Source organism: Symphalangus syndactylus, chromosome 18 (genome assembly GCF_028878055.3).
Source record: "Symphalangus syndactylus isolate Jambi chromosome 18, NHGRI_mSymSyn1-v2.1_pri, whole genome shotgun sequence".
NCBI lineage: Eukaryota > Metazoa > Chordata > Mammalia > Primates > Hylobatidae > Symphalangus > Symphalangus syndactylus.
This window is the reverse complement of record NC_072440.2, coordinates 62,158,935-62,185,815: the sequence shown is the minus strand read 5'-3', so window position 1 is coordinate 62,185,815 and position 26,881 is coordinate 62,158,935. Positions and strand designations below refer to the sequence as shown.

General features: G+C 50.4%; 1 protein-coding gene across 3 annotated transcripts in view; it reads right to left on the bottom strand.

The window, feature by feature from the left end:
- KIAA1671 (KIAA1671 ortholog) overlaps nucleotides 1-21,481 on the bottom strand; it is a 248,064-nt gene extending 226,583 nt beyond the window's left edge. For all 3 annotated transcript variants that reach the window (XM_055254245.2, XM_055254246.2, XM_055254247.2), the window contains exon 1: nucleotides 21,393-21,481. The gene's annotated coding sequence lies outside the window, so the exon portion shown is untranslated. The remainder of the gene's footprint in view (nucleotides 1-21,392) is intronic.
- Between the last annotated feature and the right edge of the window lie 5,400 nt (nucleotides 21,482-26,881).

Genomic DNA, 26,881 nt, shown 5'->3' with positions numbered 1-26,881 from the left:
AGAAGGTAGGTAGGTAGATAGATGGAAAGAAGGAAGAAAGGACAGGTAAGTGGATGGAAGGACAGATGAATGAAATGATAGATGAATACACACATGGATGCATGGATGCATAGATGGATGGATGGATGGATGGATGGATGGATGGATGGATGGATAGATGTATGGATGGATGCATGAGTGGATGAATGGGTGAGTGGATGAATGGGTAGGTGGATGGATGAATGCAAAATGGAGGAATGGATGGAAGAACGGATGGAAAGCAGCTATACGGTAGACAGAAGACTGAATGGGTGGTTCTGACCATATGCTTATGAGCGCAGGGTCCTGAATGCAGATCTGTCATGAGCACTGTCTTCTGAGCAGTGAAATAAGGTAAACCATATAAAACATGTAGCAAGTGCTCAATAATCATTAACCATGTTTATGATCAATATTTTAGTTGTTGTTGGCCGGGCGCCATGGCTCACGCCTGTAATCCCAGCACTTTGGGAGGCCGAGGCGGGCGGATCACGAGGTCAGGAGATCGAGACCATCCTGGCTAACACAGTGAAACCCCGTTTCTACTAAAAATACAAAAAATTAGCTGGGCATGGTGGCAGGCACCTGTGGTCCCAGCTACTCGGGAGGCTGAGGCAGGAGAATGGCGTGAACCCAGGAGGCGGAGCTTGCAGTGAGCGGAGGTCGCGCCACTGCACTCCAGCCTGGGCAAGAAAGTGAGACTCCGCCTCAAAAACAAAAACAAAAAATATATACATATATATATATATTAGTTGTTGTTAACCACTGTAATGTATCTGTCTGGGTGATAACATTCTGCATAACGTTGGTCTGCCTGCCTACCTACCTATTTTTCCTTCATGTTCTGCAATGATCCTATATTGTTTTAGGAATAAACACCACTGGCCGGGCGCGGTGGCTCAAGCCTGTAATCCCAGCACTTTGGGAGGCCAAGGCGGGCGGATCACGAGGTCAGGAGATCGAGACCATCTTGGCTAACACGGTGAAACCCCGTCTCTACTAAAAATACAAAAAATTAGCCGGGCGTGTTGGCGGGCGCCTGTAGTCCCAGCTACTCGGGAGGCTGAGGCAGGAGAATGGCGTGAACCCGGGAGGCGGAGCTTGCAGTGAGCCGAGAGCGCGCCACTGCACTCCAGCCTGGGTGACAGAGCGAGACTCCGTCTCAAAAAAAAAAAAAAAAAAAAAGGAATAAACACCACAGAAAGAGTTATGTTTAAAGATTCCCATCTCTCTCTAGCATGATCTTGGACTTCAATGCCCTGACCAGATAGAAGGGAAACTGAGTCACCAGCTGGGACCCTAGCCTGTTCCAGGCACCTACCCTCCCTCAGTCCCCTCCCACTAGACACACCCTGGAACATGAAATCCCCCAGGTTCATGCTCCCTTTGGAAGCACTGCTAAAGAAACCTCTCTGGAAACTGTGGCACGTTAAGAATTCCAGCCTGTTTGAGGAAGCACTCAGGCCACAGCCCAGGGGAAGCCCAGGTAACTCCCCAACCCTCTACCTACAAGCCAAACTCTTTCCTTCATGATCCACGAACCCCCCCCCAAAAAATACCAATTTCTGGGTGCAAATTCAGTACCACATCCCACAGCAGCCAGATGGATCACCCCCAAATTTGAGAGACAGTGGGAATGTACCATGTTGTGGGTACAACATTCACACTGGGGGACCCCAGGGGATAACCCCAAGATTCAGCAGCCATCCTTCAGGGAAACTAAAACAGACAAACAGGGCTCAGAGGATCACAAACTAAAGGCAACCTGGCATGGCACTGAGGTGTCATGAACAAGAAAAACAAGGAGCTTTTCTCAAGAACAGCCCCAGGAGAAGACTCACTTCTACACAAGGGGTAGATGCCCCAATTTGTGGATATTGGGTTGGCAAGGGAGCTATGTCTCACACAGACAGCTCTGGGTAGTACCAGCAAAAATAGGAATAACCACTGTGGCTGTCCTTCATTGATCACTTCCCATGGGGAATCAGCCAGCCAGATAGTAGCATTAATAACAGTGGCTGGCTGGGTGTGGTGGCTCACGCCTGTAATCCCAGCACTTTGGGAGGCCAAGGCGGGTGGATCACCTGAGGTCGGGGTTCAAGACCAGCCTGACCAACATGGTGAAACCCCGTCTCTACTAGAAATACAAAATTAGCTGGGCGTGGTGGCACCTGCCTGTAATCCCAGTTACTCAGGAGGCTGAAGCAGGAGAATCGCTTGAATCCAGGAGGCAGAGGATACAGTGAGCCAAGATCGCACCACTGCACTCCAGCCTGGGCAACAAGAGTGAGACTCTGTCTCAAAATAAATAAATAATAAATAAATAAATTACAGCAGCTACAGTTGATTACGATGACTGAGTGACATAGTGCATAGCAAGTGGTTAGCACAGGGTCTGGCTCAGTCTGTATTGTTGGTGTTGTTATAAATGTACTAGATCAAGCTTGTCTAAACCATGGCCCTCGGGCTGCAGGCCGGCTTTAAATGCAGCCCAACACAAATTCATAAACTTTCTTAAAATATTATGAGATTTTTTGAGTTTTGTTTTTTGTTTTTTTAGCTCATCAACTATTGATAGTGTTAGTGTACTTTATGTGTGGCCCAAGACAATTTTTCTTCTTCCAGTGTGGACCAGGGAAGCCAAAAGATTGGACCCCTGTACTAGATGATGATGATAAGGAGGAAGAAGCACTGACGATGTGCCTGGCTGTGCTAGGAGCCTTTACATGATAAAGGCACATCTACCCTATTAGGTAAGACCTACTATTAGCCTCATTTTATAGAGACGGAAACCAAGGATGGCCCAGGTTGTATAATGTATTGGTTCAAGGTCACAGAGCTAGTACAGCACAGCTTCACTTCCCTACAGATGTCTCCAACCCCAAACTCCCCTCTGAAAAACAGGCTCCATGACCTGCCCTGCTCTATGGCTCCCCCAGCCCTTTCCTCTCTCTGGCCTTCTGGGATCCTCCAGTGTCCGGGTGACATCACGGCTTTCAGACCTTCTTGGAGGTAGCAGGCCAGCCTTATCCTTCTCCCCTGGTGTCTCCAGCCTGTCCTCCAGAAGCCACTGCTGAAGTCAGCGGGGGAGGTGGAAGGGTTCTTGGTGAGCTCATTTTACAGGGGCCACCTCCCAGCCTGCTGGGACCGTCCGGTGGCTTTAACTTGGACAATGCCCAGGCCTCGGCAGGGACAGGAAGCATCCTGGAGTGATAAAGATCAGGACTGGTTTGAGAGTTTGCCCAGAGTGCTTTGTGTGAGTCAAACTCCCTGGCCCAAGCCCCATTCTGAGCAGCTCCCACCTCGGCTGTGCCTGGGGGAGGGGGTCTTCTCTGAAGCCTGTTATCTAAATCCACTAGTTATCAATTACAGCATCCATAGAAGAGGCCCCTCTGTAAACAGTGCACAGAACTTCACTCATTTAATCCTCCTAGCAACCCAGTTTTACAGAGCAGAAGCTGAAGTTCATATTGGGTAGTGATCTCCCTACAGTGACACAGCCAAGCGGTTACAGAGCCAGGGCTGGAATATAAGCCACCTCAGTATAAAGCCCACATTCTACATGTGCCCCAAGATACAGAGCTGAAATTTCAATCAATATGTATGTATGCAGGCTATGATGAAAAGTCTAAATCATAGCCCAGAATATTAGCACCAGTTATCTTTAGAATGTGGGATTATGAATTTTATCTTCTTTTTGTTTATCTGTACAGCCAGCCCTCAGTATCTGTGGGTTTCACATCCATGGATTCAACCAAGCTTGGATGAAAAATATTGTTTTTAAAAAATGGATGGTTATGTCTGTAATGGACATGTACAGAGGTGTTTTTTGGTCATTATTCCATAAACAATACAGTACAACATCTCTTTACCTAGCACTTACATTGGATTAGGTATCATAAGTAATCTAGAGATGATTTAAAGTATTCGAGAAGATATGTGTAGGTTATATGCAAATACTACACCATTTTATATACAGGACTTGAGCTTGCTCAGATATGGGTATCCGAGGGAGATCTGGAACCAATCCCCCAAGTATACCAAGGGACAACTACATTTTGAAATGTTCAACAACAAAAATGAGGCCAGGCACGGTGGCTCACACCTGTAGTGCCAGCACTTTGGGAGGCTGAGGTGGGCAGATCACTTCAGTCCAGCAGTTCAAGACCAACCTGGGCAACAATGGGAGATTCTGCCTCTGCAAAAAAATTTTAAAAATTAGCCAGCATAGTGGCACACGCCTGTAGTCCCAGCTACTCAGGAGGCTGAGGTGGGAGAATCGCCTGAGCCTGGGAGGTCAAGGCTGCAGTGAGCCATGATTGCACCACTGCACTCCTGCCTGGGTGACAAGGCAAAGCCCTGTCTCAACAAAACAAAACAACACAAAATGAAACAATAAAACAATAAAAATGTATTGCTGCATAATAAGGATAAAAAGAGCACACAAATTATCAATTTGGAAAATAAAAAGAGAGTCATCTCATGCCCAACACATGCACGATGTGGAGGGGAGGCCAAGTAAGCAGGCGGGTCCCCCAAAGGATAAGATTATGTAATCAATAAAAGTCTGGGAATGTCTCAGTACTCCAGACAGCTCCATGCACACAGTGGGGGCTTTACTTACCATCACCACCCACCCAGATAGAATCGCATGGACACTCCATTTGTCCCAGCGTCCACCATGTGACCCTGCTAAAAGCTCCCAGCCAGGCTGAAAGACAGACATCAGCACCTCCATTCCAGGGGTGTGGATGCTGGGGTGGATACGGGAAACCATTCCCATGGCTGGGGAGAAAACAGAGCCAGGACATGACTGCGGGCTGCATGGCTCCGGACCCAAGCGGCGTCTTCTACTATAGGCTGCAGCTGGATTCACAGCAGAGCCACCTTCCTGGGGTGACTCAGGCCTCAGGGACAAGAACTGGATGGCACCCAGAGAGCCTCCAGGCATGCCCAACAGACTCCAACCAAAGCCAGGGAAGATGGCTCACACCTGCTCTGCTAGGTCAGCCAGCATTCTGGGCATTCCAAAAATTCCTCCATGGTTTTTGCTGCCTTCTCCCCTGCCCCGCCGCCCCCCTTCCCCTACCTTTTAATAAATTAAAGGACAGGAAGGCAGAGGGGCTGTGATTAAGACATCTGCATCAAGGCAGGACTTGGAAACATTACCACTGCCTTTCTCGAGTTAAATCTGACAGTAACCAGGCACCTCGCCTCTCCAAGAAGAAGGTGGTCTGCTGGTTGCCAAAGCGTCCTGTCTCATCCAAGTCTTTTTTTTTTTCTTTTGAGACAGAGTCTCACTCTGTCGCCCAGGCTGGAGTGCAGTGGCACGATCTTGGCTCACTGCAAGCTCCGCCTCTCGGGTTCACGCCATTCTCCTGCCTCAGCCTCCCGAGTAGCTGGGACTACAGGCGCCCACCACCATGCCGGCTAATTTTCTGTATTTTTTAGTAGAGACAGGGTTTCACCATGTTAGCCAGGATGGTCTCGATCTCTTGACCTAACGATCCGCCCGCCCTGACCTCCCAGAGTGCTGGGATTACAGGTGTGAGCCACTGCGCCCAGCCCTCATCCAAGTCTTAAGCGTGTCGAGGGAAATGGTTTTGCTTCAAGGCTGGGAGACAATGGGGCCGAGGCTGGGATCAGAGACCTAGGCCTGCTGCTCTCTGCCTCCTCTTCTCTGTCTTCCTGGAGGGCGGAGGCCAGGCCCCAGGCAGCTCTGAGGCCCAAGGCCCAGTGCAGGCCTTGGTAAACAGCAGATGCTCAACAAATAACAAAGATGAAAATGATCAACTATCCCAAGAGAAGAAAGGACACACGGCACTGGAACTTCTGATGGGAGAGAAGGTATTTCTGATGGAGTCAGAGATTTGCAGGAGGAAGACCTGAGTTCAAACACAGGCTCTGCTGCCTCTTACCCCAAACTTATGACATTGAGGAGGGCTTTACCTCTCTGAGCCTCCGTTTCCTCAACTGTAAAGGGGGTTGGTAATACCAACTGCCTGAGTCATTCCGAGGATTTGACAAGAAGGCACCTAACATAGTACCTCCCTAACAAGGGACTTGGCACACAGTAGGCCCTGTCAGCAAATTGTGATTTTTCTAGGCCCTGTCTTTTAAAAGGCTGGTTTTAATTCTTCCCAGAATGTATGGCAGAAATAAGAGGCTCTAGAATCTACCTATCCAGTTCCTTGTCCTTCTGTAAAAAAAGGTCCAGAGAGGGGAGGGGGTAAACCCAAGAACACACAGCACAGAAGCTGGACTAAAACTCAGGAGGCCTGACTTCAGGCCTAGAACCCATTCATTCATTCATTCATTCATTCATTCATTTGTGACAGGCTCTTGCTCTGTCACCCAGGCTGGAGTGCAGTGGCACAATCACAGCTCACTGCAGCCTCAACCTCCCTGGCTCAAGCTATCCTCATGCCTCAGCCTCCCGAGCAGTTGAGACTACAGGTGTGCACCATCACACCTGGTTAATTTTTTAAATTTTTTGTAGAGACGGGGTCTCACTCTGTTGCCCAGGCTGGTCTCAAACTCCTGGGCTCAAGCAATCCTTCCATCTTGCGCTCCCAAAGCACTAAGATTACAGGCATGAGCCACCATGCCCAGCCCAGGACTCATTTTAATACATTCTATATTCTCTCTCATGGCCTAGAACCTCTTCACATGATAAGCACAGTCCCAGGTATGCAGGTGAGCAAGCATTCCAGAAACAAAGACAAGCACTTTCCAGTGCTAGGGCCTAAAATGAAAGGGAAAGACAAACTTGGGCAGCTTCCCAGGCCAAAGGGCACTAGGAGTTCCCTAACCAAGTCACTCCCCAGCCCTGCCCAGGGCACTGGGCAAGGCTGAGCAGGCAGTGCCCGCCAAGACCCAGGCTTCAAGTCCAGACAGGCCAGGCGGTGTGAGTGTACAGTGACCTCGGTGCACCCAATGCACCCACTGGGCTCCCCTTCTGCAGGGAGGCCCTGCAGACCCACAATTTCCTTCCCTCGGCAGTGCTCGCTAAGCCATCGGCAAACAGGACTCCCCAGAAAAGGCTTTCCTCCCCGAGGAAGCAAAACAAAAAGGAAAGAACTATCAACACAAAGTCAGCTGGGAGCCTCAGCCCTGACCTGGAGCCTGTGAAAATACAGCTGTTTCTCCAACAGGCAGGGGTATTGCACTGGAATGAGATCCTCATGTATTAATAACAAAGCTCTAGTCCTCCCTGCCTGCCACTAGCTGGAAAGCAAGGCATTTCACCTCTTGGAGCCTCAGTTTCCTTATCTGTAAAATGGGAATAACACTACCATCTTTCTTCATAGGTTGTAATGAGGATCCTATAAACACGCAAAATCTATGTCAGAGGAACTGGCCTGTAAGAAGCAGTGAATCAATGTGAGTTTTTACTTTTTATTACTGCCATTGTTGCTATTTCTGCTACTACAACGAACAAGGAAGATTTACATTATGATTTATAAAATAATTCTTTGGGACAACTTACACACATTTTTTAAAACCTTAAGCTCATCTTTTTTTTTTTTTTTTGAGATGGAGTTTCGCTCTTGTTGCCCAAGCTGGAGTGCAATGGCACAATCTTGGCTCACTGCAACCTCCACCTTGCGGGTTCAAGTGATTCTCCCACCTCAGCCTCCCAAGTAGCTGGGATTACAAGTGTGCGCCACCATGCCCGGCTAATTTTTTGTATTTTTAGCAAAGACAGAGTTTCACCATGTTGGCCAGGCTGGTCTCGAACTCCTGACCTCGTGATCTGCCTGCCTTGGCCTCCCAAAGTGCTGGGATTACAGGTGTGAACTACTGCGCCTGGCCTAAGCTCATCTTTTTATGGGGTCTCCCGTTTTTTTTTTTTTTTAAAGGAGTTTCACTCTTGTCACCCAGGCTGGCATGCATTGGCGTGATCTCAGTTCACTGCAACCTCAGCCTCCCGGGTTCAAGCAATTCTCCCGCTTCAGCCTCCCAAGTAGCTGGTATTACAAGTCTGCACCACCATGCCTGGCTAATTTTCGTATTTTTAGTAGAGACAGGGTTTCACCACATTGGCCAGGCTGGTCTCGAACTCCTGACCTCAGGTGATCTGTCTGCCTCGGCCTTCCAAAGTGCTGGCATTACAGGTGTGAGCCACCGTGCCCAGCTGAGGTCTCCATTTTTTTTTAAGAGCCTACTATGTGCCAGAGACTTTATAAATGGTTGCTGTATCTAATCTTACAATGACCTCACGGAAGAAATTTTGTCATCTTCTTTCTGCAGAACTGAGGCTCAGGGAGGTGAAATCACTCGTGCAAAGCCACACAGCATCAACATGTGGGAACAGGATCTAACACTAGGATTTTTCGGCTCTGTCCATCCTGCTTCACCACCAGAGGGGCACCAGCAGGAGAGATTCAGAGCATGGTGGCTGGAGTCAGGCTACATGGATCCACATTCCCCATTCCCAGCAGTATGGTCCTGGGCAAGTGACTCCTTCTCCGAGCCTCAGTTTCCTCACCTGTAAAATGGAGTCACAAGAATAAAATACAACAATGTATAGGGGTAGGGCATGGTGGCTCACACCTGTAATCCCAGCACTTTGGGAGGCTGAGGCAGAAGAATCACTTGAGACTAGGAGTTCAAGACTAGCCCAGGCAACATAGCAGGATCCTGTCTCTACAAAAAAATTTTTTGATTAGCTGGACATGGTGGTGCATTCCTGTGGTCCCAGCTACTCGGAAGGCTGAGGAGAGAGAATCACTTGAGCCTGGGAAATGGAAGTTGCAGTGAGCTGTGATAGCGCCACTGGACCCCAGCCTGGGTGACAGAACAATACCCTGTCTCAAAAATAACAAATAAAAAAACAAGTACATAAGAAAATGATGAGCACAGGGCCTAGGCAGAGTTAATACTCACTTGTTATTTTTGCTTTTGTGGGGTTTCTTTGTTTTTTGTTTTTTGTTGAGACAGCGTCTCCCTCTGCCTCCCAGGCTGGAGTGCAGTAGCACAATCTCAGCTCACTGCAACCTCTGCCTCCCAGGTTCAAGCAATTCTCCTGCCTCAGCCTCCCAAGTAGCTAGGACTATAGGCATGCCCCACCATGCCTAGTTAATTTTTGTATTTTTAGTAGAGACAGGGTTTTGCCACGTTGGCCAGGCTGGTCTCAAAATCCTGACCCCAAGTCATCCGCCTGCCTTGGCCTCCCAAAGTGCTGGGATTACACATGTGGGCCACCGTGTCCAGCCCTATTTTTGTTTTACTACAGATAACATTATTATTCTCAAAAGTGGGGTCTGCATAAAGATGAGAGGCAGCCTCAGTTATCTCCTGCAAACTTCTTTTTTTTTTTTTTTTGAGACAGAGTCTCACTCTGTTGCCCAGGCTGGAGTGCAGCGGCACGATCTCGGCTCACTGCAAGCTCCGCCTCCCGGGTTCACGCCATTCTTCTGCCTCAGCCTCCCGAGTAGCTGGGACTACAGGCGCCCGCCACCACGCCCGACTAATTTTTTGTATTTTTAGTAGAGACGGGGTTTTACCATGTTAGCCAGGATGGTCTCGATCTCCTGACCTCGTGATCTGCCCGCCTCATCCTACCAAAGTGCTGGGATGACAGGTGTGAGCCACCGCGCCCGGCCTATCTCCTGCAAACTTATAAAGGCAAAGAGTCCAGGCAGAAGCCAGCGCGCAGGTCGAGGGCTGTCGTTTCTCACCACCCATGACACAGTGGCCCATCTGAACAATGTGCACACAGGAAATGCTAAGAGAAGTGGGGCCAGCTGCCCAGGGTCACACAGGAAGCAACCCCAGATGTTCCCTCCCCACCCAGCTTACTTTGGAAACCCACCCCTGACACCGAGCAGATTCTCATTCTCCCCAAACTTGGCATGACATCAATACATGATACTTTTTTTTTTTTTGAGATGGAGTTTCACTCTTGTTACCCAGGCTGGAGTGCAGTGGCGTGATCTCGGCTCACTGCAAGCTCCGCCTCCCAGGTTCAAGTGATTCTCCTGCCTCAGCCTCCCAAGTAGCTGGGATTACAGGTGTCTGCCACCAAGCCCGGCTAATTTTTTGTATGTTTAGTAGAGATGGGGTTTCGCCATGTTCGGCAGGCTGGTCTCGAACTCCTGACCTCAGGTGATCCGCCCGCCTCGGCCTCCCAATACATGATACATTTTTATGGAGAGATGCCCAACTGAAGGAGAGAGTGAGTGGCCTCTAACCCTGCAGCTAGCTCAGTGACTCCCGTGGATACTTATAAACCTGGGCTCCCAGAAGCCTGCTGAGTGCATTCATAGTGGCGCCATGTGAGTACTTCTTAGATCAGAGCTCCCCATGACTCTTCTCTGGCTGGGTCAGGGCTGCTTCAGGACTCAGGAGGGCTGTGTGGTTGGTAAAGGCACTTTGGACATCCTCAAAGGCCTGCTCTGGGCCGACCCATATCAGCTACAGCAGAAGGGGGAAAGCACACCGGCTCAGAAGCAGGACCCCAAAAAGCATCTGCTTCTCATCACTCTTTTCCCCAAGACCCTGGTGGCTCCCAGGAAGGGAAGCAACCTCTCTGGGCCTCCGCAGACTAATAATAATACTAGTCATCCTAACAATACTAGCTAAGGCTCATGTAAATTAATTAGCAAGTACTATATGTTAACACATTTAATGCTTGTCAACCGCATGAGGCAGGCTCTATTATTACTCCCAGCTTACAGATGAGAAAACTGAGGCCCAGAGTGGTTAACTGCCTTGCATAAGGCCACAAAGCTGGTAAGCGGTGGAGCTGGGATTTGAATCCAAGCAGTCTGGCTCCAGGTTCCCTGCAATATTCCCAAGGGAATGGGTGGCAGAATTCCTCATTCTGCCCCTATCAGGACCCCCTCAGTGCCATGCCAATCCTCACAGCCACCATCTGGTTATCATCTACCTCAGGCCAAGCATTTCAGTCCTCGTTAATGGGCACAAGCACACTGTGTCCCTTTTACAGACAGGCAAACGGAGGCTGAGGGATGTGATGAGGCTGATCAAAAGTCACGTGGCCCGGCCGGGCGCGGTGGCTCACGCTTGTAATCCCAGCACTTTGGGAGGCCGAGGCGGGCGGATCACAAGGTCAGGAGATCGAGACCACGGTGAAACCCCGTCTCTACTAAAAATACAAAAAAATTAGCCGGGCGTGGTGGCGGGCGCCTGTAGTCCCAGCTACTCGGAGAGGCTGAGGCAGGAGAATGGCGTGAACCCGGGAGGCGGAGCTTGCAGTGAGCCGAGATTGAGCCACTGCACTCCAGCCTGGGTGAAAAAGCAAGACTCCGTCTCAAAAAAAAAAAAAAAAAAAAAAAAAAATACAAAAAGTCATGTGGCCCATAACGGGCAGAGCTGGGATTCAAACCCAGGCCTATCCCTCCCAGTCTCACCTTGGCATCGCTGCATTCTCTCACTCTACTGGCTGCAGGTATCACTGCTCAAGGAATTGTAAGCCAGCTCCAGCACAAAAATCATTATCAAGACAATCATCCCTCATTTCCCACCTCACCTCATAGGTATAAAGCACCTTCTTATGCAGTAATATCTCTGAGCTTCCCAGCAGCTCGCCAGAGAAGACAAATTATTCCCATTTTCCAGATAAGGAAACTGAGACTCAGTTGATGAACTGCCTGTCTCTGGTTATAAACTCAAACCAGGTCTCCTTACCCAGAGCCTCTGCTCTGCAACCACTTGTCCCACACAAATCATGAGCCATGATTCTTACCCATGCCCTCCAGGCAGACCCTCTACTCCTGCAAGGACCCATCCTACCCCATCAGAAACATAATTGTGGCAGGTTCTATTATTGCTCAGCAAATATTTCTTCAGCCTCCATGAGAGGAGTAGACTTCAACTCATTGATGTCAGGCTTGCCATGTGACTTGCTTCAGCCTATAGCATGAGAGCAGAAGTGACAGCTTCTCAATTCAGAATGGAGGCTTCTGTTGTCCACCACAGAAGAGCATGTCCTGGCTGGCTGCCACCCTTCAGCCTGTGAATCTGGATGAAGATTCACGAGCCAGACCTGAACCCAATCCAAAGCCTAGGGCCAGCCTTGCTGGCGAAGCCTAGCTAAGGTCAGCCAAGCTACCTGCTGACTCGTGAGCATGGAACAAATGTTTGCTGTTAAAGGCCACTGTGATGTAGGAGATGTTTGTTACACAGTATGATCACAGAAAAGCTTGACTAATACAGGGACCACGTATGTCCAGAAAGTCTCGTGTGTACATGGGCAAATATCTTCCGAGACAGAGTCTCCAGCAGTTTGTATTAAAACCCAAGGGCCAGGCTGGGTGTGGTGGCTCACATCTGTAATCCTAGCACTTTGGGAGGCTGAGGCAGCAGGATCGCTTGAGGAGTTTGAAACCAGCCTGGGTAATGTGGCAAAATCTCGTCTCTATAAAAATACAAAAAATTAGCCAGGCGTGGTGGTGCATGCCTGTAATCCCAGCTACTTGGGAAGCTGAGGTGGGAGGACCACCTGAGCCCGGGAGGTCGAGACTGCAGTGAACTGAGATCGCACCACTGCATTCCAGCCTGGATGAAAGAGCAAGACCCTGTCTCAAAACAAAAACAACAACAACAAAAAGAACCCCAAGGGCAACAAAATATTGTGTCACTTATAAGAACTCTCACCTTCGCTCAGGCTGGAGGCCATGTCCTATGGCCACAGACAAGAGAGAGCCAAACACTGTTCCTTCTCTCTGAAATACACAAAGAGGCTGTCTCTCGCACAGCTGTGGTAAGAGTGTGAAAGGTATAGCCACTCTGCTGGGAAAATGGGCAGGTCAGATCAATGTTCTAAACACCCTTCATCCCCAAAGTTCCACATCCTGGAAATCTGTCCTCTAGCCTACTGCAACAAATGTGCAAAGACATGTCAACAGGGATGTTTACTGCGGCACTGTGTCATAGAAAAAAAACCCTGAAAAACAACTCAATGTCCATTCATGCACTGGAAATTATTCAGCTTTTTTCTTTTCTTTTTTTTTTTTTTTTTTTTTTTTTTGAGACAGAGTCTTGCCCTGTCACCCAGGCTGAAGTGCAGTGGCGTGATCTCAGCTCACTGCAACATCCGCCTTCCTGGGCTCAAGCAATTCTCCTGCCTCAGCCTCCCGAGTAGCTGGGATTACAGGTGCACGCCACCATGCCCAGCTAATTTTTGTATTTTTAGTAGAGATGGGGTTTCACCATGTTGACCAGGCTGGTCTTGAACCCCTGACCTCAAGTGATCTGCCCGGCCTCCCAAAGTGCTGGGATTACAGGCCTGAGCCACCACAGCTGGCCTTATTCAGTTTTTAAAAATAATGAGGTAAATCAACACATTCTGAAATGGGAAAGTACCTAAATCTATTTTCAATTCATGTGTGAAATTATTTGTTTTATTTTATTTATTTATTTATTTTTATTTTTATTTTTTTGAGACGGAGTCTCACTCTGTTGCCAGGCTGGAGTGCAGTAGTGTGATCTCGATTCACTGCAACCTCCCTCCCAGGTTCAAGTGATCCTCCTGCCTCAGTCCCACGAGTAGCTGGGACTACAGGTGCCACCACACGTGGCTAATTTTTATATTTTTAGTAGAGACGGGGTTTCACCATGTTGGCCAGGCTGGTTTCAAACTCCTGACCTCAAATGATCCACCTGCCTCGGGGCCCCAAAGTGCTGGGATTACAGGCGTGAGCCACCGCGCCCGGCCGTATTTCATATTCTTAATGGAGACATGGCTACAGAACATTTCAAAGGTCACTTAACTGAGCAATTAACAAATGTAGCTGTGATAGCTTCTGCCCAGAAGTCAAGTCCATAATTATTTGCTTATTTGTCTCACCTTGCCTTGCCCCCTTCCTTCTTCTCATACAGTTGACCAGAGGATTCCTAAGGGCAGGTGATCTTTTGAATTTTTCACAAGTAGAGTGCCTTGCCCACATAAGATGCTCAATAAAATATTCATTGCATTGAAGGAAAAAAATATATATGTGTGTGTGTGTGTGTGTATGTGCCTCAATTGTTTGTTAGCTTCCTTTATTTTTACTTTTTGAGACAGAGTCTCACTCTATTGCCCAGGCTGGAGTGCAGTGGCACCATCTAGCTCATTGCAAACTCCGCCTCCCAGGTTCAAGTGATTCTCATGCCTCAGCCTCCTGAATAGCTGGGATTACAGGCAACCGCCATCACGCCTGGCTAATTTTTATTTTATTTTATTCTATTTTTTTTTAGTAGAGATGGGGTTTCACCATGTTGGCCATGCTAGTCTCAAACTCCTGCCCTCAAGTGATCCGCCCACCTCGGACTCCCAAAGTGCTGAGATTACAGGTGTGAGTCACTGTGCTTAACCAGCTTCTTTTTATTTTTAATTTTAATTTTTTAAATTTTTATGTATTTATGTATTTATTTATTTGAGACAAGGTCTCACTCTGTCTCAGGCTAAAGTGCAGTGGTGCAATCAAAGCTCACTGCAGCATCGAACTCCTGAGCTCAAGCAATCCTCCTGTCTCAGCCTCTGAATTAGCTGGGACACAGCCTGACACACTGCCAGGCTAATTTTTTTTCTTTTTTTGGGGGGGACGAAGTTTTGTTCTATCGCTCAGGCTGGAGTGCAGTGGCACAATCTCAGCTCAGGGTAACCTCCGCCTCCCGGGTTCAAGCGATTCTGCTGCCTCAGCCTCCCAAGTAGCTGGGATTACAGGCATGTGCCACCATACCTGGCTATTTTTTTTTTTTTTTTTTGAGACGGAGTCTCGCTGTGTCCCCCAGGTTGGAGTGCAGTGACGCGATCTTAGCTCACTGCAAGCTCCGCCTCCCGGGTTCACGCCATTCTCCTGCCTCAGCCTCCTGAGTAGCTGGGACTACAGGCGCCCGCCAACACGCCCGGCTAATTTTTTGTATTTTTAGTAGAAACGGGGTTTTACCGAGTTAGCCAAGATGGTCTCGATCGCCTGACCTCGTGATCCGCCCATCTCGGCCTCCCAAAGTGCTGGGATTACAGGCGTGAGCCACCGCGCCCGGCCTCCTGGCTATTTTTTTGTTTTGTTTTGTATTTTCAGTAGAGAGAGGGTTTTTCCATATTGTCTAGGCTAATCTCGAACTCCTGACCTCAGGTGATTCACCTGCCTTTGCCTCCCAAAGTGCTGGAATTACAGGCGTGAGCCACTGTGCCTGACCGCCAGACTAATTTTTAAACTTTTTTTTTTTTTTTTTGAGACAGAGTCTTGCTCTGTCACCCAGGCTGGATTGCAATGGCATGATCTCAGGTCACCACAACTTCCACCTCCCGAGTTCAAGCGATTCTCCTGCCTCAGCCTCCCGAGTAGCTGGGATTACAGGTGCCCACCACCACGCCTGGCTGATTTTTGTATTTTTAGTAGAGACGGGGTTTCACCATGTTGGCCAGGCTGCTCTCGAATTCCCGACCTCAGGTGATCTGCCCACCTTGGCCTCCCAAAGTGCTGAGATTACAGGTATGAGCCACCTCACTCGGTCTTAAATTGTTTTTTCAGAGACAGAGTCTTGCTATGTTGCCCAGGCTGGTCTCAAACTCCTGGGCTCAAGCAATACTCCCATCTCAGCCTCCCAAAGCGCTGGGATTACAGACGGGAGCCACTGTGCTTGGCCTTAGCTTCTTCTTAAATGGCAGCAGTTTGAGTAGCGAGAATAGGCAGAAGCACCCCTCCTTGTGTTGGGAGCCATGAAGTGGGAAGGGCATGGCTTTGAGGCAGACAGCTTTGGGTTCAATTCCCAGCTCTTCCACTTTCCCACTGCGTGACCTCGCAGAAAATCAATAACCTCTTGAAGCCTCAGTTTCATGAACTGTAAAGTTGAGGGTCTCGAAAACAGGCACTACCTGGGTTTGTTGTAAAATATTAAAAAAAAAAAGGCTGGGTGCCTGTAATCCCAGCACTTTGGGAGGCCAAGGCGGGTGGATCACATGAGGTCGAGAGTTTGAGACCAGCCTGACCAACATGGAGAAACCCTGTTCTCTAATAAAAATAACAAAATTAGCCAGGCGTGGTGGCACATGCCTATAATCCCAGCTACTTGGGAGGCTGAGATAGGAGAATCATTTGAACCCGGGAGGTGGAGGCTGCAGTAAGCCGAGATCCTGCCATTGCACTCCAGCCTGGGCAATAAGAGCGAAACTCCGTCTCAAAAAAAAAAAAAAAAAAAGGGAACAAAAGAGCTTAGCCCAGATTCTGGCATAACAGCGCTGCTCTGATGTACTACGTGCTTTACCTACATTCTCCCTAGTCCTCTGATTTTACAGAGGAAGAAACTGAGGTCCCAGGGGGACATGGCTTGTCTAGGTTCACGCTCCTATAATCTGGATGGGTGAGTGGAAGAAGGAGTGTGAACTCCCGGACAGGGATGCTCCTGCCCTCCTCTCTGCCCCAAACCTGCCAAAGCCTTCAGGTTTAGAAATTCAGGGAGTGTCTGGGGTATAAAAGGAATTTTTGCTGCCCATGGTCTTTTATTCACTCAGCACACCCTGAATTCTGGGTATATCAGTTGGCATGCAGTTCTCCAGGCGATCTATGCCTTTGCCAGTGCTGTTGCTTCTGCCTGGAATGTCCCCAGCCCTCCCTCCTACTCATCCTTTAAGACTCAAGTATCACCTGTGGGTCACTCCCTCTCTCCCTCCAACACACACATGCACACACCAGGTTGAGCAAAGCACCACCCACCTGGAACTTATCCTGATGACAGGCTATAGTGATAATAATCATACCACCCCTTACAGAGCATAGACACTGGGCCTAGCACTGTCCATACACTGCTTCGTTAAACTCACATAACAACCTTTTGAGAATGGGAGTATCCTATCATGAGCCCTTTTTACAGATAGGGAAGTCGAGTCTCAAAACCATAACCATGCCCAAGGCCACAGCTAGGAGCGGGCAGGGCCAGGGTTTGCCCTGGAGTATCTCTGGCTGACTCCCTCCCTCCCTTCTTTTTTTTTTTTTTTTTTTTTGAGACAGTCTCGCTCTGTCGCCCAGGCTGGAGTGCAGTGGAGCGATCTCGGCTCACTGCAAGCTCCGCCTGGCCGGTTCACGCCATTCTCCTGCCTCAGCCTCCCAAGTAGCTGGGACTACAGGAGCCCGCCACCATGCCCGGCTAATTTTTTGTTTTTGTATTTTTAGTAGAGACAGGGTTTCACCGTGTTAGCCAGGATGGTCTCTATCTCCCGATCTCGTGATCCATCCGCCTCGGCCTCTCAAAGTGCTGGGATTACAGGCATGAGCCACTGCGCCGGGCTGGGTGGCTCCCTCCTTTCTATCTCTGCCTCCTCCTGGAAGGCTCCTTCAATTTATCCCCTCTACACCCAGCTCAAACCCACCTTCCTCTGTTGCTTCTCTACTGCTTAACCTGAACCCAAATATTCACTAGTTGCAAGTTGAGAGTTCAAATTCCTGCTTTGCCACTGCTGCCTGGCAAAGGCCTCACTATGCCACAGAGGCCTGCAGCAGTGAAATGGGAATAATGTGCCCCATGTCTCCCCACAGGAAGTCCTTGAGGACTGGCATGTTTTATACCTACCCCTGAACGGGCAGAGGGTTCTAAAGCAGGTTTGCTAAACTGAATTCAGTACTGATACCACCCCCTCTGAGGGGTTTCCTTACCCCAGGTAGACTGTTACACCCACCTTGAGGAAGGGATCTTCAAAGTGAGTGGCTCTCTAAATGTAACACTGATCAATGTCAAAGTTGTCAGTGAGCACCCTTCAACACCATTGGTCTCTATGTCCAGTCCACCATGGTCTCTCACCAGGATTTTTCTTTTCTTTTCTTTTCTTTTCTTTTTTGAGACGGAGTCTCACTCTGTCGCCCAGGCTGGAGTGCAGTGGCGTGATCTCGTCTCACTGCAAGCTCCACCTCCCGGATTCACGCCATTCTCCTGCCTCAGCCTCCCGAGTAGCCAGGAGTACAGGCACCTGCCCCACGCCTGGCTAATTTTTCTGTATTTTTAGTAGAGATGGGGTTTCACCACGTTAGCCAGGATGGTCTCGATCTCCTGACCTCGTGATCAGCCTGCCTTGGCCTCCCAAAGTGCTGGGATTACAGGCGTGAGCCATCGCACTTGGCCTCTCACCTGGATTTTTCTAGCAGCCTGCTTACTGGCCCCCAGCCTCCTGGCATGACCCTCCAATCATCCAGCCTCCCCACACCAGCCAGGGCAAGCTTCCCAAAACACACATCTGACCCTGCCCCTCACCTGCAGAGACCCTTCCACTGTGATCCACAGCACCCCACGCTCCAGGAATAAAGTCCAAACCACTAAGCATGGCTGGCCTGGCCCCAGTCAACACCCTAGGCACTCCTCTACCTCCAGGCTTCTGCACAAACTGTTCCATTTCTGCAGCCCATAACACCAACCTCTTCCCACTGGCTGTCGAGAAAACTAAACTCTCTGACCCCCATCCGTCCTTATAGCCAAAGGCATCAGCGCCTCCTCCTATGATCATAGTTCTCCCCTTCCAGACAAGTGCATATGTTCACAAAGACTTTCAGGACATAAAGTATCCCCTTTAAGGATATGGCTGCTTGCCTCATCTTTGACACAGTGTCTTGAAATATTTGTTGAAGGAACAAATGATAAATAAATGAATGAATGCACATATAAAATATCCCTGTGAGGCTCTGTTTCTGAGTTGGTCAGAGATGTAGCCTGGTGAGGAGAAATGCTCAGACCAGACAACTGGCTCCTTCATTCTCCTGCCAAGGTCAGCCTTCAATAAAAAACAGCCCCGGCCGGGCGCGGTGGCTCACGCCTGTAATCCCAGCACTTTGGGAGGCGGAGGCGGGAAGATCACCTAAGGTCAGGAGTTTGGGATCAGCCTGGCCAACATGGTGAAACCCTATCTCTACTAAAAATATAAATATTGGCCGGGCGCGGTGGCTCACGCCTGTAATCCCAGCACTTTGGGAGGCCAAGGCGGGTGGATCACGAGGTCAGGAGATCGAGACCACGGTGAAACCCCGTCTCTACTAAAAATACAAAAAATTAGCTGGGCGCGGTGGTGGGCGCCTGTAGTCCCAGCTACTTGGAGAGGCTGAGGCAGGAGAATGGCGTGAACCCGGGAGGCGGAGCTTGCAGTGAGCCGAGATCGCGCCACTGCACTCCAACCTGGGGGACACAGCGAGACTCTGTCTCAAAAAAAAAAAAAAAAAAAAAAAAAAAAAAAAAACAAATATTAGCGGGGCAGAGTGGCGGGCATCTGTAATCCCAGCTACTCCGGAGGCTGAGGCCAGAGAATCGCTTGAACCCGGGAGGCAGAGGTCGCAGTGAGCCGAGATCACACCATTGCACTCTAGCCTGGGCTACAGAGTGAGACTCCATCTCAAAAAACAAAACAAAACGAACAAAGAAAAAACAGCCCCTAGGACCTCCAGTGGGGGTTGGGGCAGCTTCCAGCCTCTGAACCTAGGGTGAGAACTGTATCCTCAACATCAAGAATCAGTACTAGACTGCAGGGCAAGCCGACTGCTTCATAGCTGGAAAATAACTCCAAGAGGACAGATCCTGAGTTGCCCTAGGCCACACCATTTCTACAGTGCGCCTGACATAGGTGCTCAATACATGCTGGTTGATGGAACCAGCCAGTTCATGTGCCCAGCTGAAATATACGTCCAGACACTGCACTGAAACTCTGCATTTCTCTTGGGTAATTGCACCCTTGTCAAGCATGCAAATCCTTTAAAAAGGATCCTCCTGCCAGAATCACCAAGATCTGGGCTTGTGTCTGTACAAATTCCTCGGTAACTGTCCCTGGCTGCAACAGGAAGGAAGGAGGCGCCAGAGTCTGGGGGTGCACACATGTTTGTCCAGGAACCTTGATGGATTAGCAGAGGGAAAGCCAGACCAAGGGAGAAGACTTGTCCAAATGTCTTGGTTACTCATTAGCCAAACCTCAGAGCTTCTCTCTGCAAGGGGGGATCAGAGGGGCAATTAACCCACTTGGAAGAAAGGTTAAGCTAAATAGCTCTCTAATCCTGCAGTTTCAAAAGATAGCAAGTAGGGTTTCTGGAATCTTTAGATACTGTAAGGCAAGCACAGGGGATGGGGCATGGGAAAGGAGAGGCCATAGACTGAGGGAGGCACTGATACTTATAGAGCCCCCACCTGTTTCATACCCTTCATTCCGATCCATCCTGCCAGCCTCCTAGAAGAGGCAGAATGCAGACCCTCCTAGGCCAAGCCCATTGTGCCCAGAGGGTCCCTATCTGGACTCAAATAGGTTAAGTGTTTTGCCCAAGGTCACAAAAAAGGTGCAAAGAAAGTGTTTTTCTTTGTGCAACAGGTACAGTCCTTTCCCTTCCAAAAGATAATGGCTGCTCCTGGCTAGAGAAAGTTCAGTCCCGGCAGGCAGGAAGCCCTGGCCACCTAGGCGTCGCGCGGTGGAGGTCACACGCCTGCTCCGGGACTGGACAAACAGCAGGGTTTTAAGGCGCGGCGCCCCCACTCCCAGGCGAGTGTGTGCCAGCAGGGAGTGAAAAGGTCAGGCTCGGGTGGGGGTCAACGAGTCGCTTCTCATCCCGAGGGCCCCACCCGTGAGCCCGGGTGGGCCGCGCCGCCATCGGGGCGGGGACCACGCGGGCCTGCCTGGGAACAGGGAGACTGAGGCTTAATCCCATCAGGGCGCCTCCGCCCTGGGAAGACAGGCGAAGGGGGGCGCAGGCCAGGCCGAGAGGACGCGTCCGGAGCGCCTGCGTCCGAGGGGCCCCGCTCGCCGCCCCTCTCACACCCCCCGAACCACCCCGCTGTCCTCTGGGCTCCCCTCGACCCGGGTTCCGTCTCGCTCGCCGCCCTTGCTTCCCACTGTCCACCTCCGGGGCCTCCAACCCGCACAGATGTCCAGACCCTAGCAGCTCCAGGCTGAGTAACCCAGATCTCCAGCGATCCCTCAGCTCCTAGCCACCGGATCTCTCTGAATCCATTCCCAAAGCTCAGGCTAGCGTGGGAGGAGATTGATCCTCTCGCTCCCAGTCTCGAATCACCCTCCGCCGTCACCCCTGACTGGGGATCCAGTGGGGCCCCAGGCCTCCAGCGCCCGATCCCCTCCAGGGATCGACTCCCAAGTCGCCAACCGGGTGGCACGTGATCCATTGGTTGCCCTGTGCGGGATCTTCCCGCGGGATCCACTCTGAAGTCTCGGGAGACGGATTCCCCGGCTCCCAAACCGGGATCCTCCCTCCCTGCAGACCCGGAGTCTGGGGAAATCCTCCGGGTCCCCGCCTCTTCCCCGGCCAACTTTGCCAACTTTTCTCCCGGGGCCTCGGCCGGGCAGAAACTTGGCGGCCCTCGCCCGCCGCCGTCACCTCCAGCTACCTCGCCGGCCGGGAACAGGAGGCGGCCAGCCGGCCCCCACTCCCCGCAGCCGCTGCGCAACCTACCGTGGAGCCACCGCCAGCCCGCGCCGCGCCGCCACCTGCCCGCAGCCCGCGGCACCTGCCCTAGGAGACCGCAGCCCCGCGCAGCCTAGCCTGCTGGGGGCGGGGCCTCGGGCGGGGACGCGCCCCCGTCACCATGGGAACTGCGGCCGGCCGCGCCTGCGCGGAGGGGAGCAGAGCCGGCAGGACCCGAGTCGGCAGTGGCGCCTGGGCCTGGGACCTCTCCGGCGGGTCAGAGGTCACGACTCGCTTGGACACCCCTGCCGGAAGCGCTCCCGCCCCTCGAGGCCCGACCCCGCTCTGTCCAACTGGGAACTTTGCTCCCGGTCCCCTCCCGCGTTCCCTGGATGTTCCCCAGTCACCAGCCAGGATCCCCCATCACCGGCACCGACCCGCTGCCCAGCCGGCGACCCCGCGAGCCTAATGCAACCCAGGAATTCAGGAGGCGCTCCATAAATGTGGGCCCACTGATTTGCCTGGGCTGCTGGTGCCGGCCCGGGGGCGGGCAAGGTCTGTGCGCGGTGCTGGCGCCTCCTCGCGCCAAACAAGGGCACTGCACCTGAGAGTTCGCTGGGGCGCCTACTGTGTGCGAATCCTCCTGCCCTTATGTTGTGGGTGTGGGTTGTGGGGTAATGGGTATAGGAACTTGTGGACAAGTTGAGAGAATCGCAAGAAGTCGCCTCTGAAAGAGAAAATACCTGTTCTGTTATCCTTTACTCATTCCATTCAGCAGATCTTTATTAAGCACCTATTGCATGCTGGGTGCTGGAGACCCAGTGGTGGGCAGCTGGCAAAATCCAGGCTGTTGTGCAGCTTACAGATATTGAAACAAATAATTTCACGAGTGTATCGAGTTGAATCTGTGACATGTGCTCCTATGGGAAATGTACAGAGCATGAATAACTGGAGGACCTAAAATCAATGTGCCTTTATTATAAGCAAGATAGACCTCAATAAAAAAAGAGAAAGAAAAGGACATCACAGGCTGCTAATGGTGGCTTGTAATCCCAGCATTTTGGGAGGCCGAGGCGGGTGGATCACCTGAGGTCATGAGTTTGAGACCAGCCTGGTCAACATGGTGAAACCTGGTCACTACTAAAAATTACAAAACTTAGCTGGGCATAGTGGCGGATGCCTGTGATCCCAGCTACTCGGGAGGCTGAGGCAGGAGAATGGCTTGAACCCGGGAGGTGGAGATTGCAGTGAGCCAAGAGTGCGCCACTGCACTCCAGCCTGGACGACAGAGCAAGACTCCGTCTCAAAAAAAAAAAGAAAAAAAAGAAAAGGACGTCACATTGTGTGGCTTCGGGAGGATTGGTGGGGAGACTTCTTGCCTCATTTTGCTCTTAAGTTGCTGGGTGTGTGTAAGAAACAAGGGCAGCTCCTGTTCTCCACACCGTTTGCACTGCAACCCTTTTGAAGGTCTGATCATCACCGTCAGACCCAGGCAGGGTAAACCCTGTTTACCAAACAGCAGCCTGATAACCCCCAATTGACTTATGTACAGTGCTGGAACCCAGGAATTGGGGGGCAGAGGTCCCATGAGGTCTCATGTCTCAGGACATTCTCCTTATCCTCTGGGTATCTTGAGTACAGTCATGGAAAGGATCAAACCCAGTCGCTTTTACAGACGACTACCACTTCCAGAGAGAAGTCTGTGAGTAGGAGACCAGGAATGGCTGGGTTGAAACTTAAAATCCTTCCAAATCCACGTAAGTCAGGCCTTTACATGACGTGTATGTTATATGAGCAAAGGAAAATCATTGTTGATTGTCTGCTCTTCTGTCTAGACCTACTGGAGGAAGGGACTTCTGTCTCTCTTTCACCTCCGATTCCCAGTGCCTAGAACAGGGCTTGGCACATAGTAGGTGCTCAAAGAATATATGCTGAGTGCATGAATGGCCAACAGCTGATGACATGCCATCTGCTGCCCCTCCTCCCTAACCTTATGGGAACTTCCTGTCTCTCCTGGGCAAATCTCCATGAACCAGAATGCGTAGGCTGGGGGTTCTGTTTAACGGAATGTTCCATGTTTCTCAGCTCCCCAGCCAATGCAAGCTTCCACCTTGGCATCTCCTCTCCATTCCAGAACATAAGGATGGGAGGGGACAAGACAGTCCTCCTCCTGCCACCCCCCATGGAGACTCAAACCCAGACACGGCCCCAGCCCTGACCATCAACCCTACTCTCCGCCCCAAGAGATGCCCAGCCCAGGCCGGTGTCAGCTCTTCTATCCCTGTCAAGCTTTAAGGGGATTCCAGAAGTGCTGAACTACGACTCCCAGAGTCCTCCTGAACCTGGACCCAGAAGGGGCAGGACTTCCTGGTCAGGCCCCCGCCTTAGCTGGTTCCCCCTCCATTCCTGTGTCTTCCCGCCTAGTTGAGAGTTGCCAGCTCGCACATACCCAGAGGTAGACCCTGACCAAAGAGGTGGCAGGTAGTACAGTTTCCAGAGGCAACACCCCTCCCTCCCCCCACCTCACCACTCCCAGCCCTGGCTTTTCTTTTTCTAAAAATAGAGCACAGTGCTTCCCAGGGATTTTCCCAGAACCCTTTCTTGGCAGTCTTTTGTCTCCTCCTCCAGAAGGTCTGTCCTGATTAGCCTCTGTCGGCTCTGTCCAATAGAACTTTCTGCAACGATGGAGATGTTCTATATCTGCACGGTCCAACATTAGCCACAGATGACTACAGAGTACTTAAAATGAGGTCAGGGAGACTGAGGAACTAAGTTTTACATTTTATTTAATTTTAATTAGTATAAATTTTAAAATCCACATGTGGCCCTGGCTACCATATTGGACAGTATAGCTCTACACCCCACCACGTTCATGCATTTTCGTTGGTACATATTTATCCATTTTGTTTTTCCTAAAATTTATCTGCATGTTGAGTGTGAGAGCCAATATGTTCTTTGAAATGTTTTCCCTCAACACTAGTCCTATGCCCGTGCCATTACCCCCACCAGGAAGTCTTTGCCCTCTGCCTCCCCATCATCTAGTTAACAACTAAATGTCCCTCAGATCTTAGCTTCTACATCAGTTCCTCAAAGAAGCCATCCCTAACCACCACCATCCCAGGCACTCCAGCCTGGGTGACAGAGCGAGACTCTGTCTCAAAAAAACTGATTAGATGTTGCAGAATCTGGGGCTGGTGCCCGCACTCATTAAAGTTCTGATCACACTGTAGTATAATTGCCCAATTACTCTTCAGCCACTTTCTAGGCTGTGAGGTCCTTGTGGGAAGAGACTAGCATAGTACCTGAAACAGAGTTGTCACCCAATAAATATTCATGAAGTTCAATGTTGCATAAATGTTTTCACATGCTGGAATCCAGCGTTTGGTTCACGGTAATGATACTGATGAAGGCTATCATTTATTCAGCCAAATATTTTGCCTGTGCTGTCTCATTAAACTCCACAACAACCTATAAGACATGCTCTATTATTATTATTATTGCTTATTTTTTTTGAGACAGAGTCCCGCTCTGTCATCCAGGCTGGAGTGCAGTAGCACAATCTTGGCTCACTACACAGCCTCGCCCTCCTGGGCTCAACCCATCCCCCTGCCTCAGGCTTCCGAGCAGCTGGGACTACAGGCATGCGCTACCATGCTTGGCTAATTTTTGTATTTTTGTAGAGATGGGATTTTGCCATGTTGCCCAGGCTGGTTTTGAACTCCTGGTTCAAGCGATTCACCTGCATCATTCTCCCAAAGTGCTGGGGTTACAAGTATGAGCCACTGTGCCCCGATGAGATGCTCTATTATTATGTACCTTTTACAGATGAAGGATCTGAAGCTCAGAGAGGTTAAGTAAGTTGCCCAAGGTCACACAGCTAGTATTTCAGCCTGGCTCCCTGGAAAACAGAGCCCAAGGCAAATTTTATGTACTAATGCTTTATTAGGGATAAAATCCCAGCTCAGTAAGGGTGAAGGGAAGGGGACTTCAAGGCAGGGGAGGAGGGAGAGCAAATATAAGACATGCCTTACTAGGCTGGCTACAGAAGCCGCATGAAACAGACCATGGAAGGGATGAAGGAAGCACAAGGACTTCATCGGCTGGCACCTCCCATCCCCTGTCCACAATTAGTCACTGTTGGGCCCAACTGTGTTATCTGTGCCTCCAGACAGCCCCAAGGGAAGCCAATTCCATACACAGGGCTTCACCTGAGCCTAGAAGAGGAGGGTCCAGGGCTCCCTCCCTTAAAGCGGGTCAGGTCTGCTTGAATGACAGTGGGAGATGCAGGCCTAGGTGGCCGAGTAGATGCAGCAACTGACCCAAGCCGTCTGCAGGCGGAAGCAAGAGGAGGCTTGATCTTGTCCAGAGCTGCTGGCTGGCTAGGAAGGAGGCAGCTGAGCACACCTGAGAAGGTGCATCAGTCAAGCCTGATACAGTGAGTAAACATCAGAACTGAAATCCAAATCCAGTTTAGGCTAACTCCAGTGCCCTTCAACACATACTGATTGAAAGGGGAAAAATGAATACATGAATGATTGAGTGACTTGGGAAAAAACCCTGGAACCACCACTCCAGACGCCCTCATTTTACAGGTAGAGAAACTGAGGCCAAGGAGGCAGCGATGCCCCAACTCAGGTCACACTGACTGAGGCGGCAGAGCTGGGACTTGAGTGAAGCCTGAGACATGGCTTCACTGAGATTTTCTGCCTCTAACTGGCTGGGAACCTCCTGCTTCCGACAATACCAACTGCCAGGTGCTCATTCGTTAAGCTACAGGGAAAAGCTCGCATTTCCTGTGCACTGAGGCGATGTCTCTTGTTCTCACCTTCCTAGCAGCCATCTCCCCTCTGCCAACAGCATCTCCGTTTTCCTCCAGGGAAGAATCCCACCCCCTACACTCGTCTATGTCGTTTCAAGGGGTGTAAGCCTCGAGACACCCTTACTTGATCCTCACTTTCCAAACCTCAACCCTCAACCCTAGGACACAGGACGTAGGTCTGGCCAATCAGAGCATCCCATTTGCCTGGCCACAATGATTGATTCGTGGTGGGTATGGGATCCAAGTTTGTCCAATGAGTGTTAATCACAGCACTTGCTGCAATAGCGTGCCAAGAGAAGCTTTCTTTTCTCTGGGGTTGCTGAGTCTGGGAATGTCAGCCAGGAGCCACCAAAGGGCAATATTGTTAGAGGGAATCCACCTAGACAGTGAAGCCAACAGAGCAGAAAACAGAACTGAGAGGTGGAGAGAGAGAGAGAGGTTCTGAAGACATTGCTTATTTACCTGGATCCCACTGTGCCTGAAGCCCATCCCAGAGAATTTTCAGTTATGTGAACCAATACATTTCTCACGTCTATTTCAGTGGCGCTTCCATCACTTATAGCAAAAGAATACCAGGCCAGGCGCGGTGGCTCACGCTTGTAATCCCACCACTTTGGGAGGCCGAGGCAGGCAGATCATAAGGTCAGGAGATCGAGACCATCCTGGCCAACAGAGTGAAACCCTGTCTCTACTAAAAAAAAAAAAAAAAAAAAATACA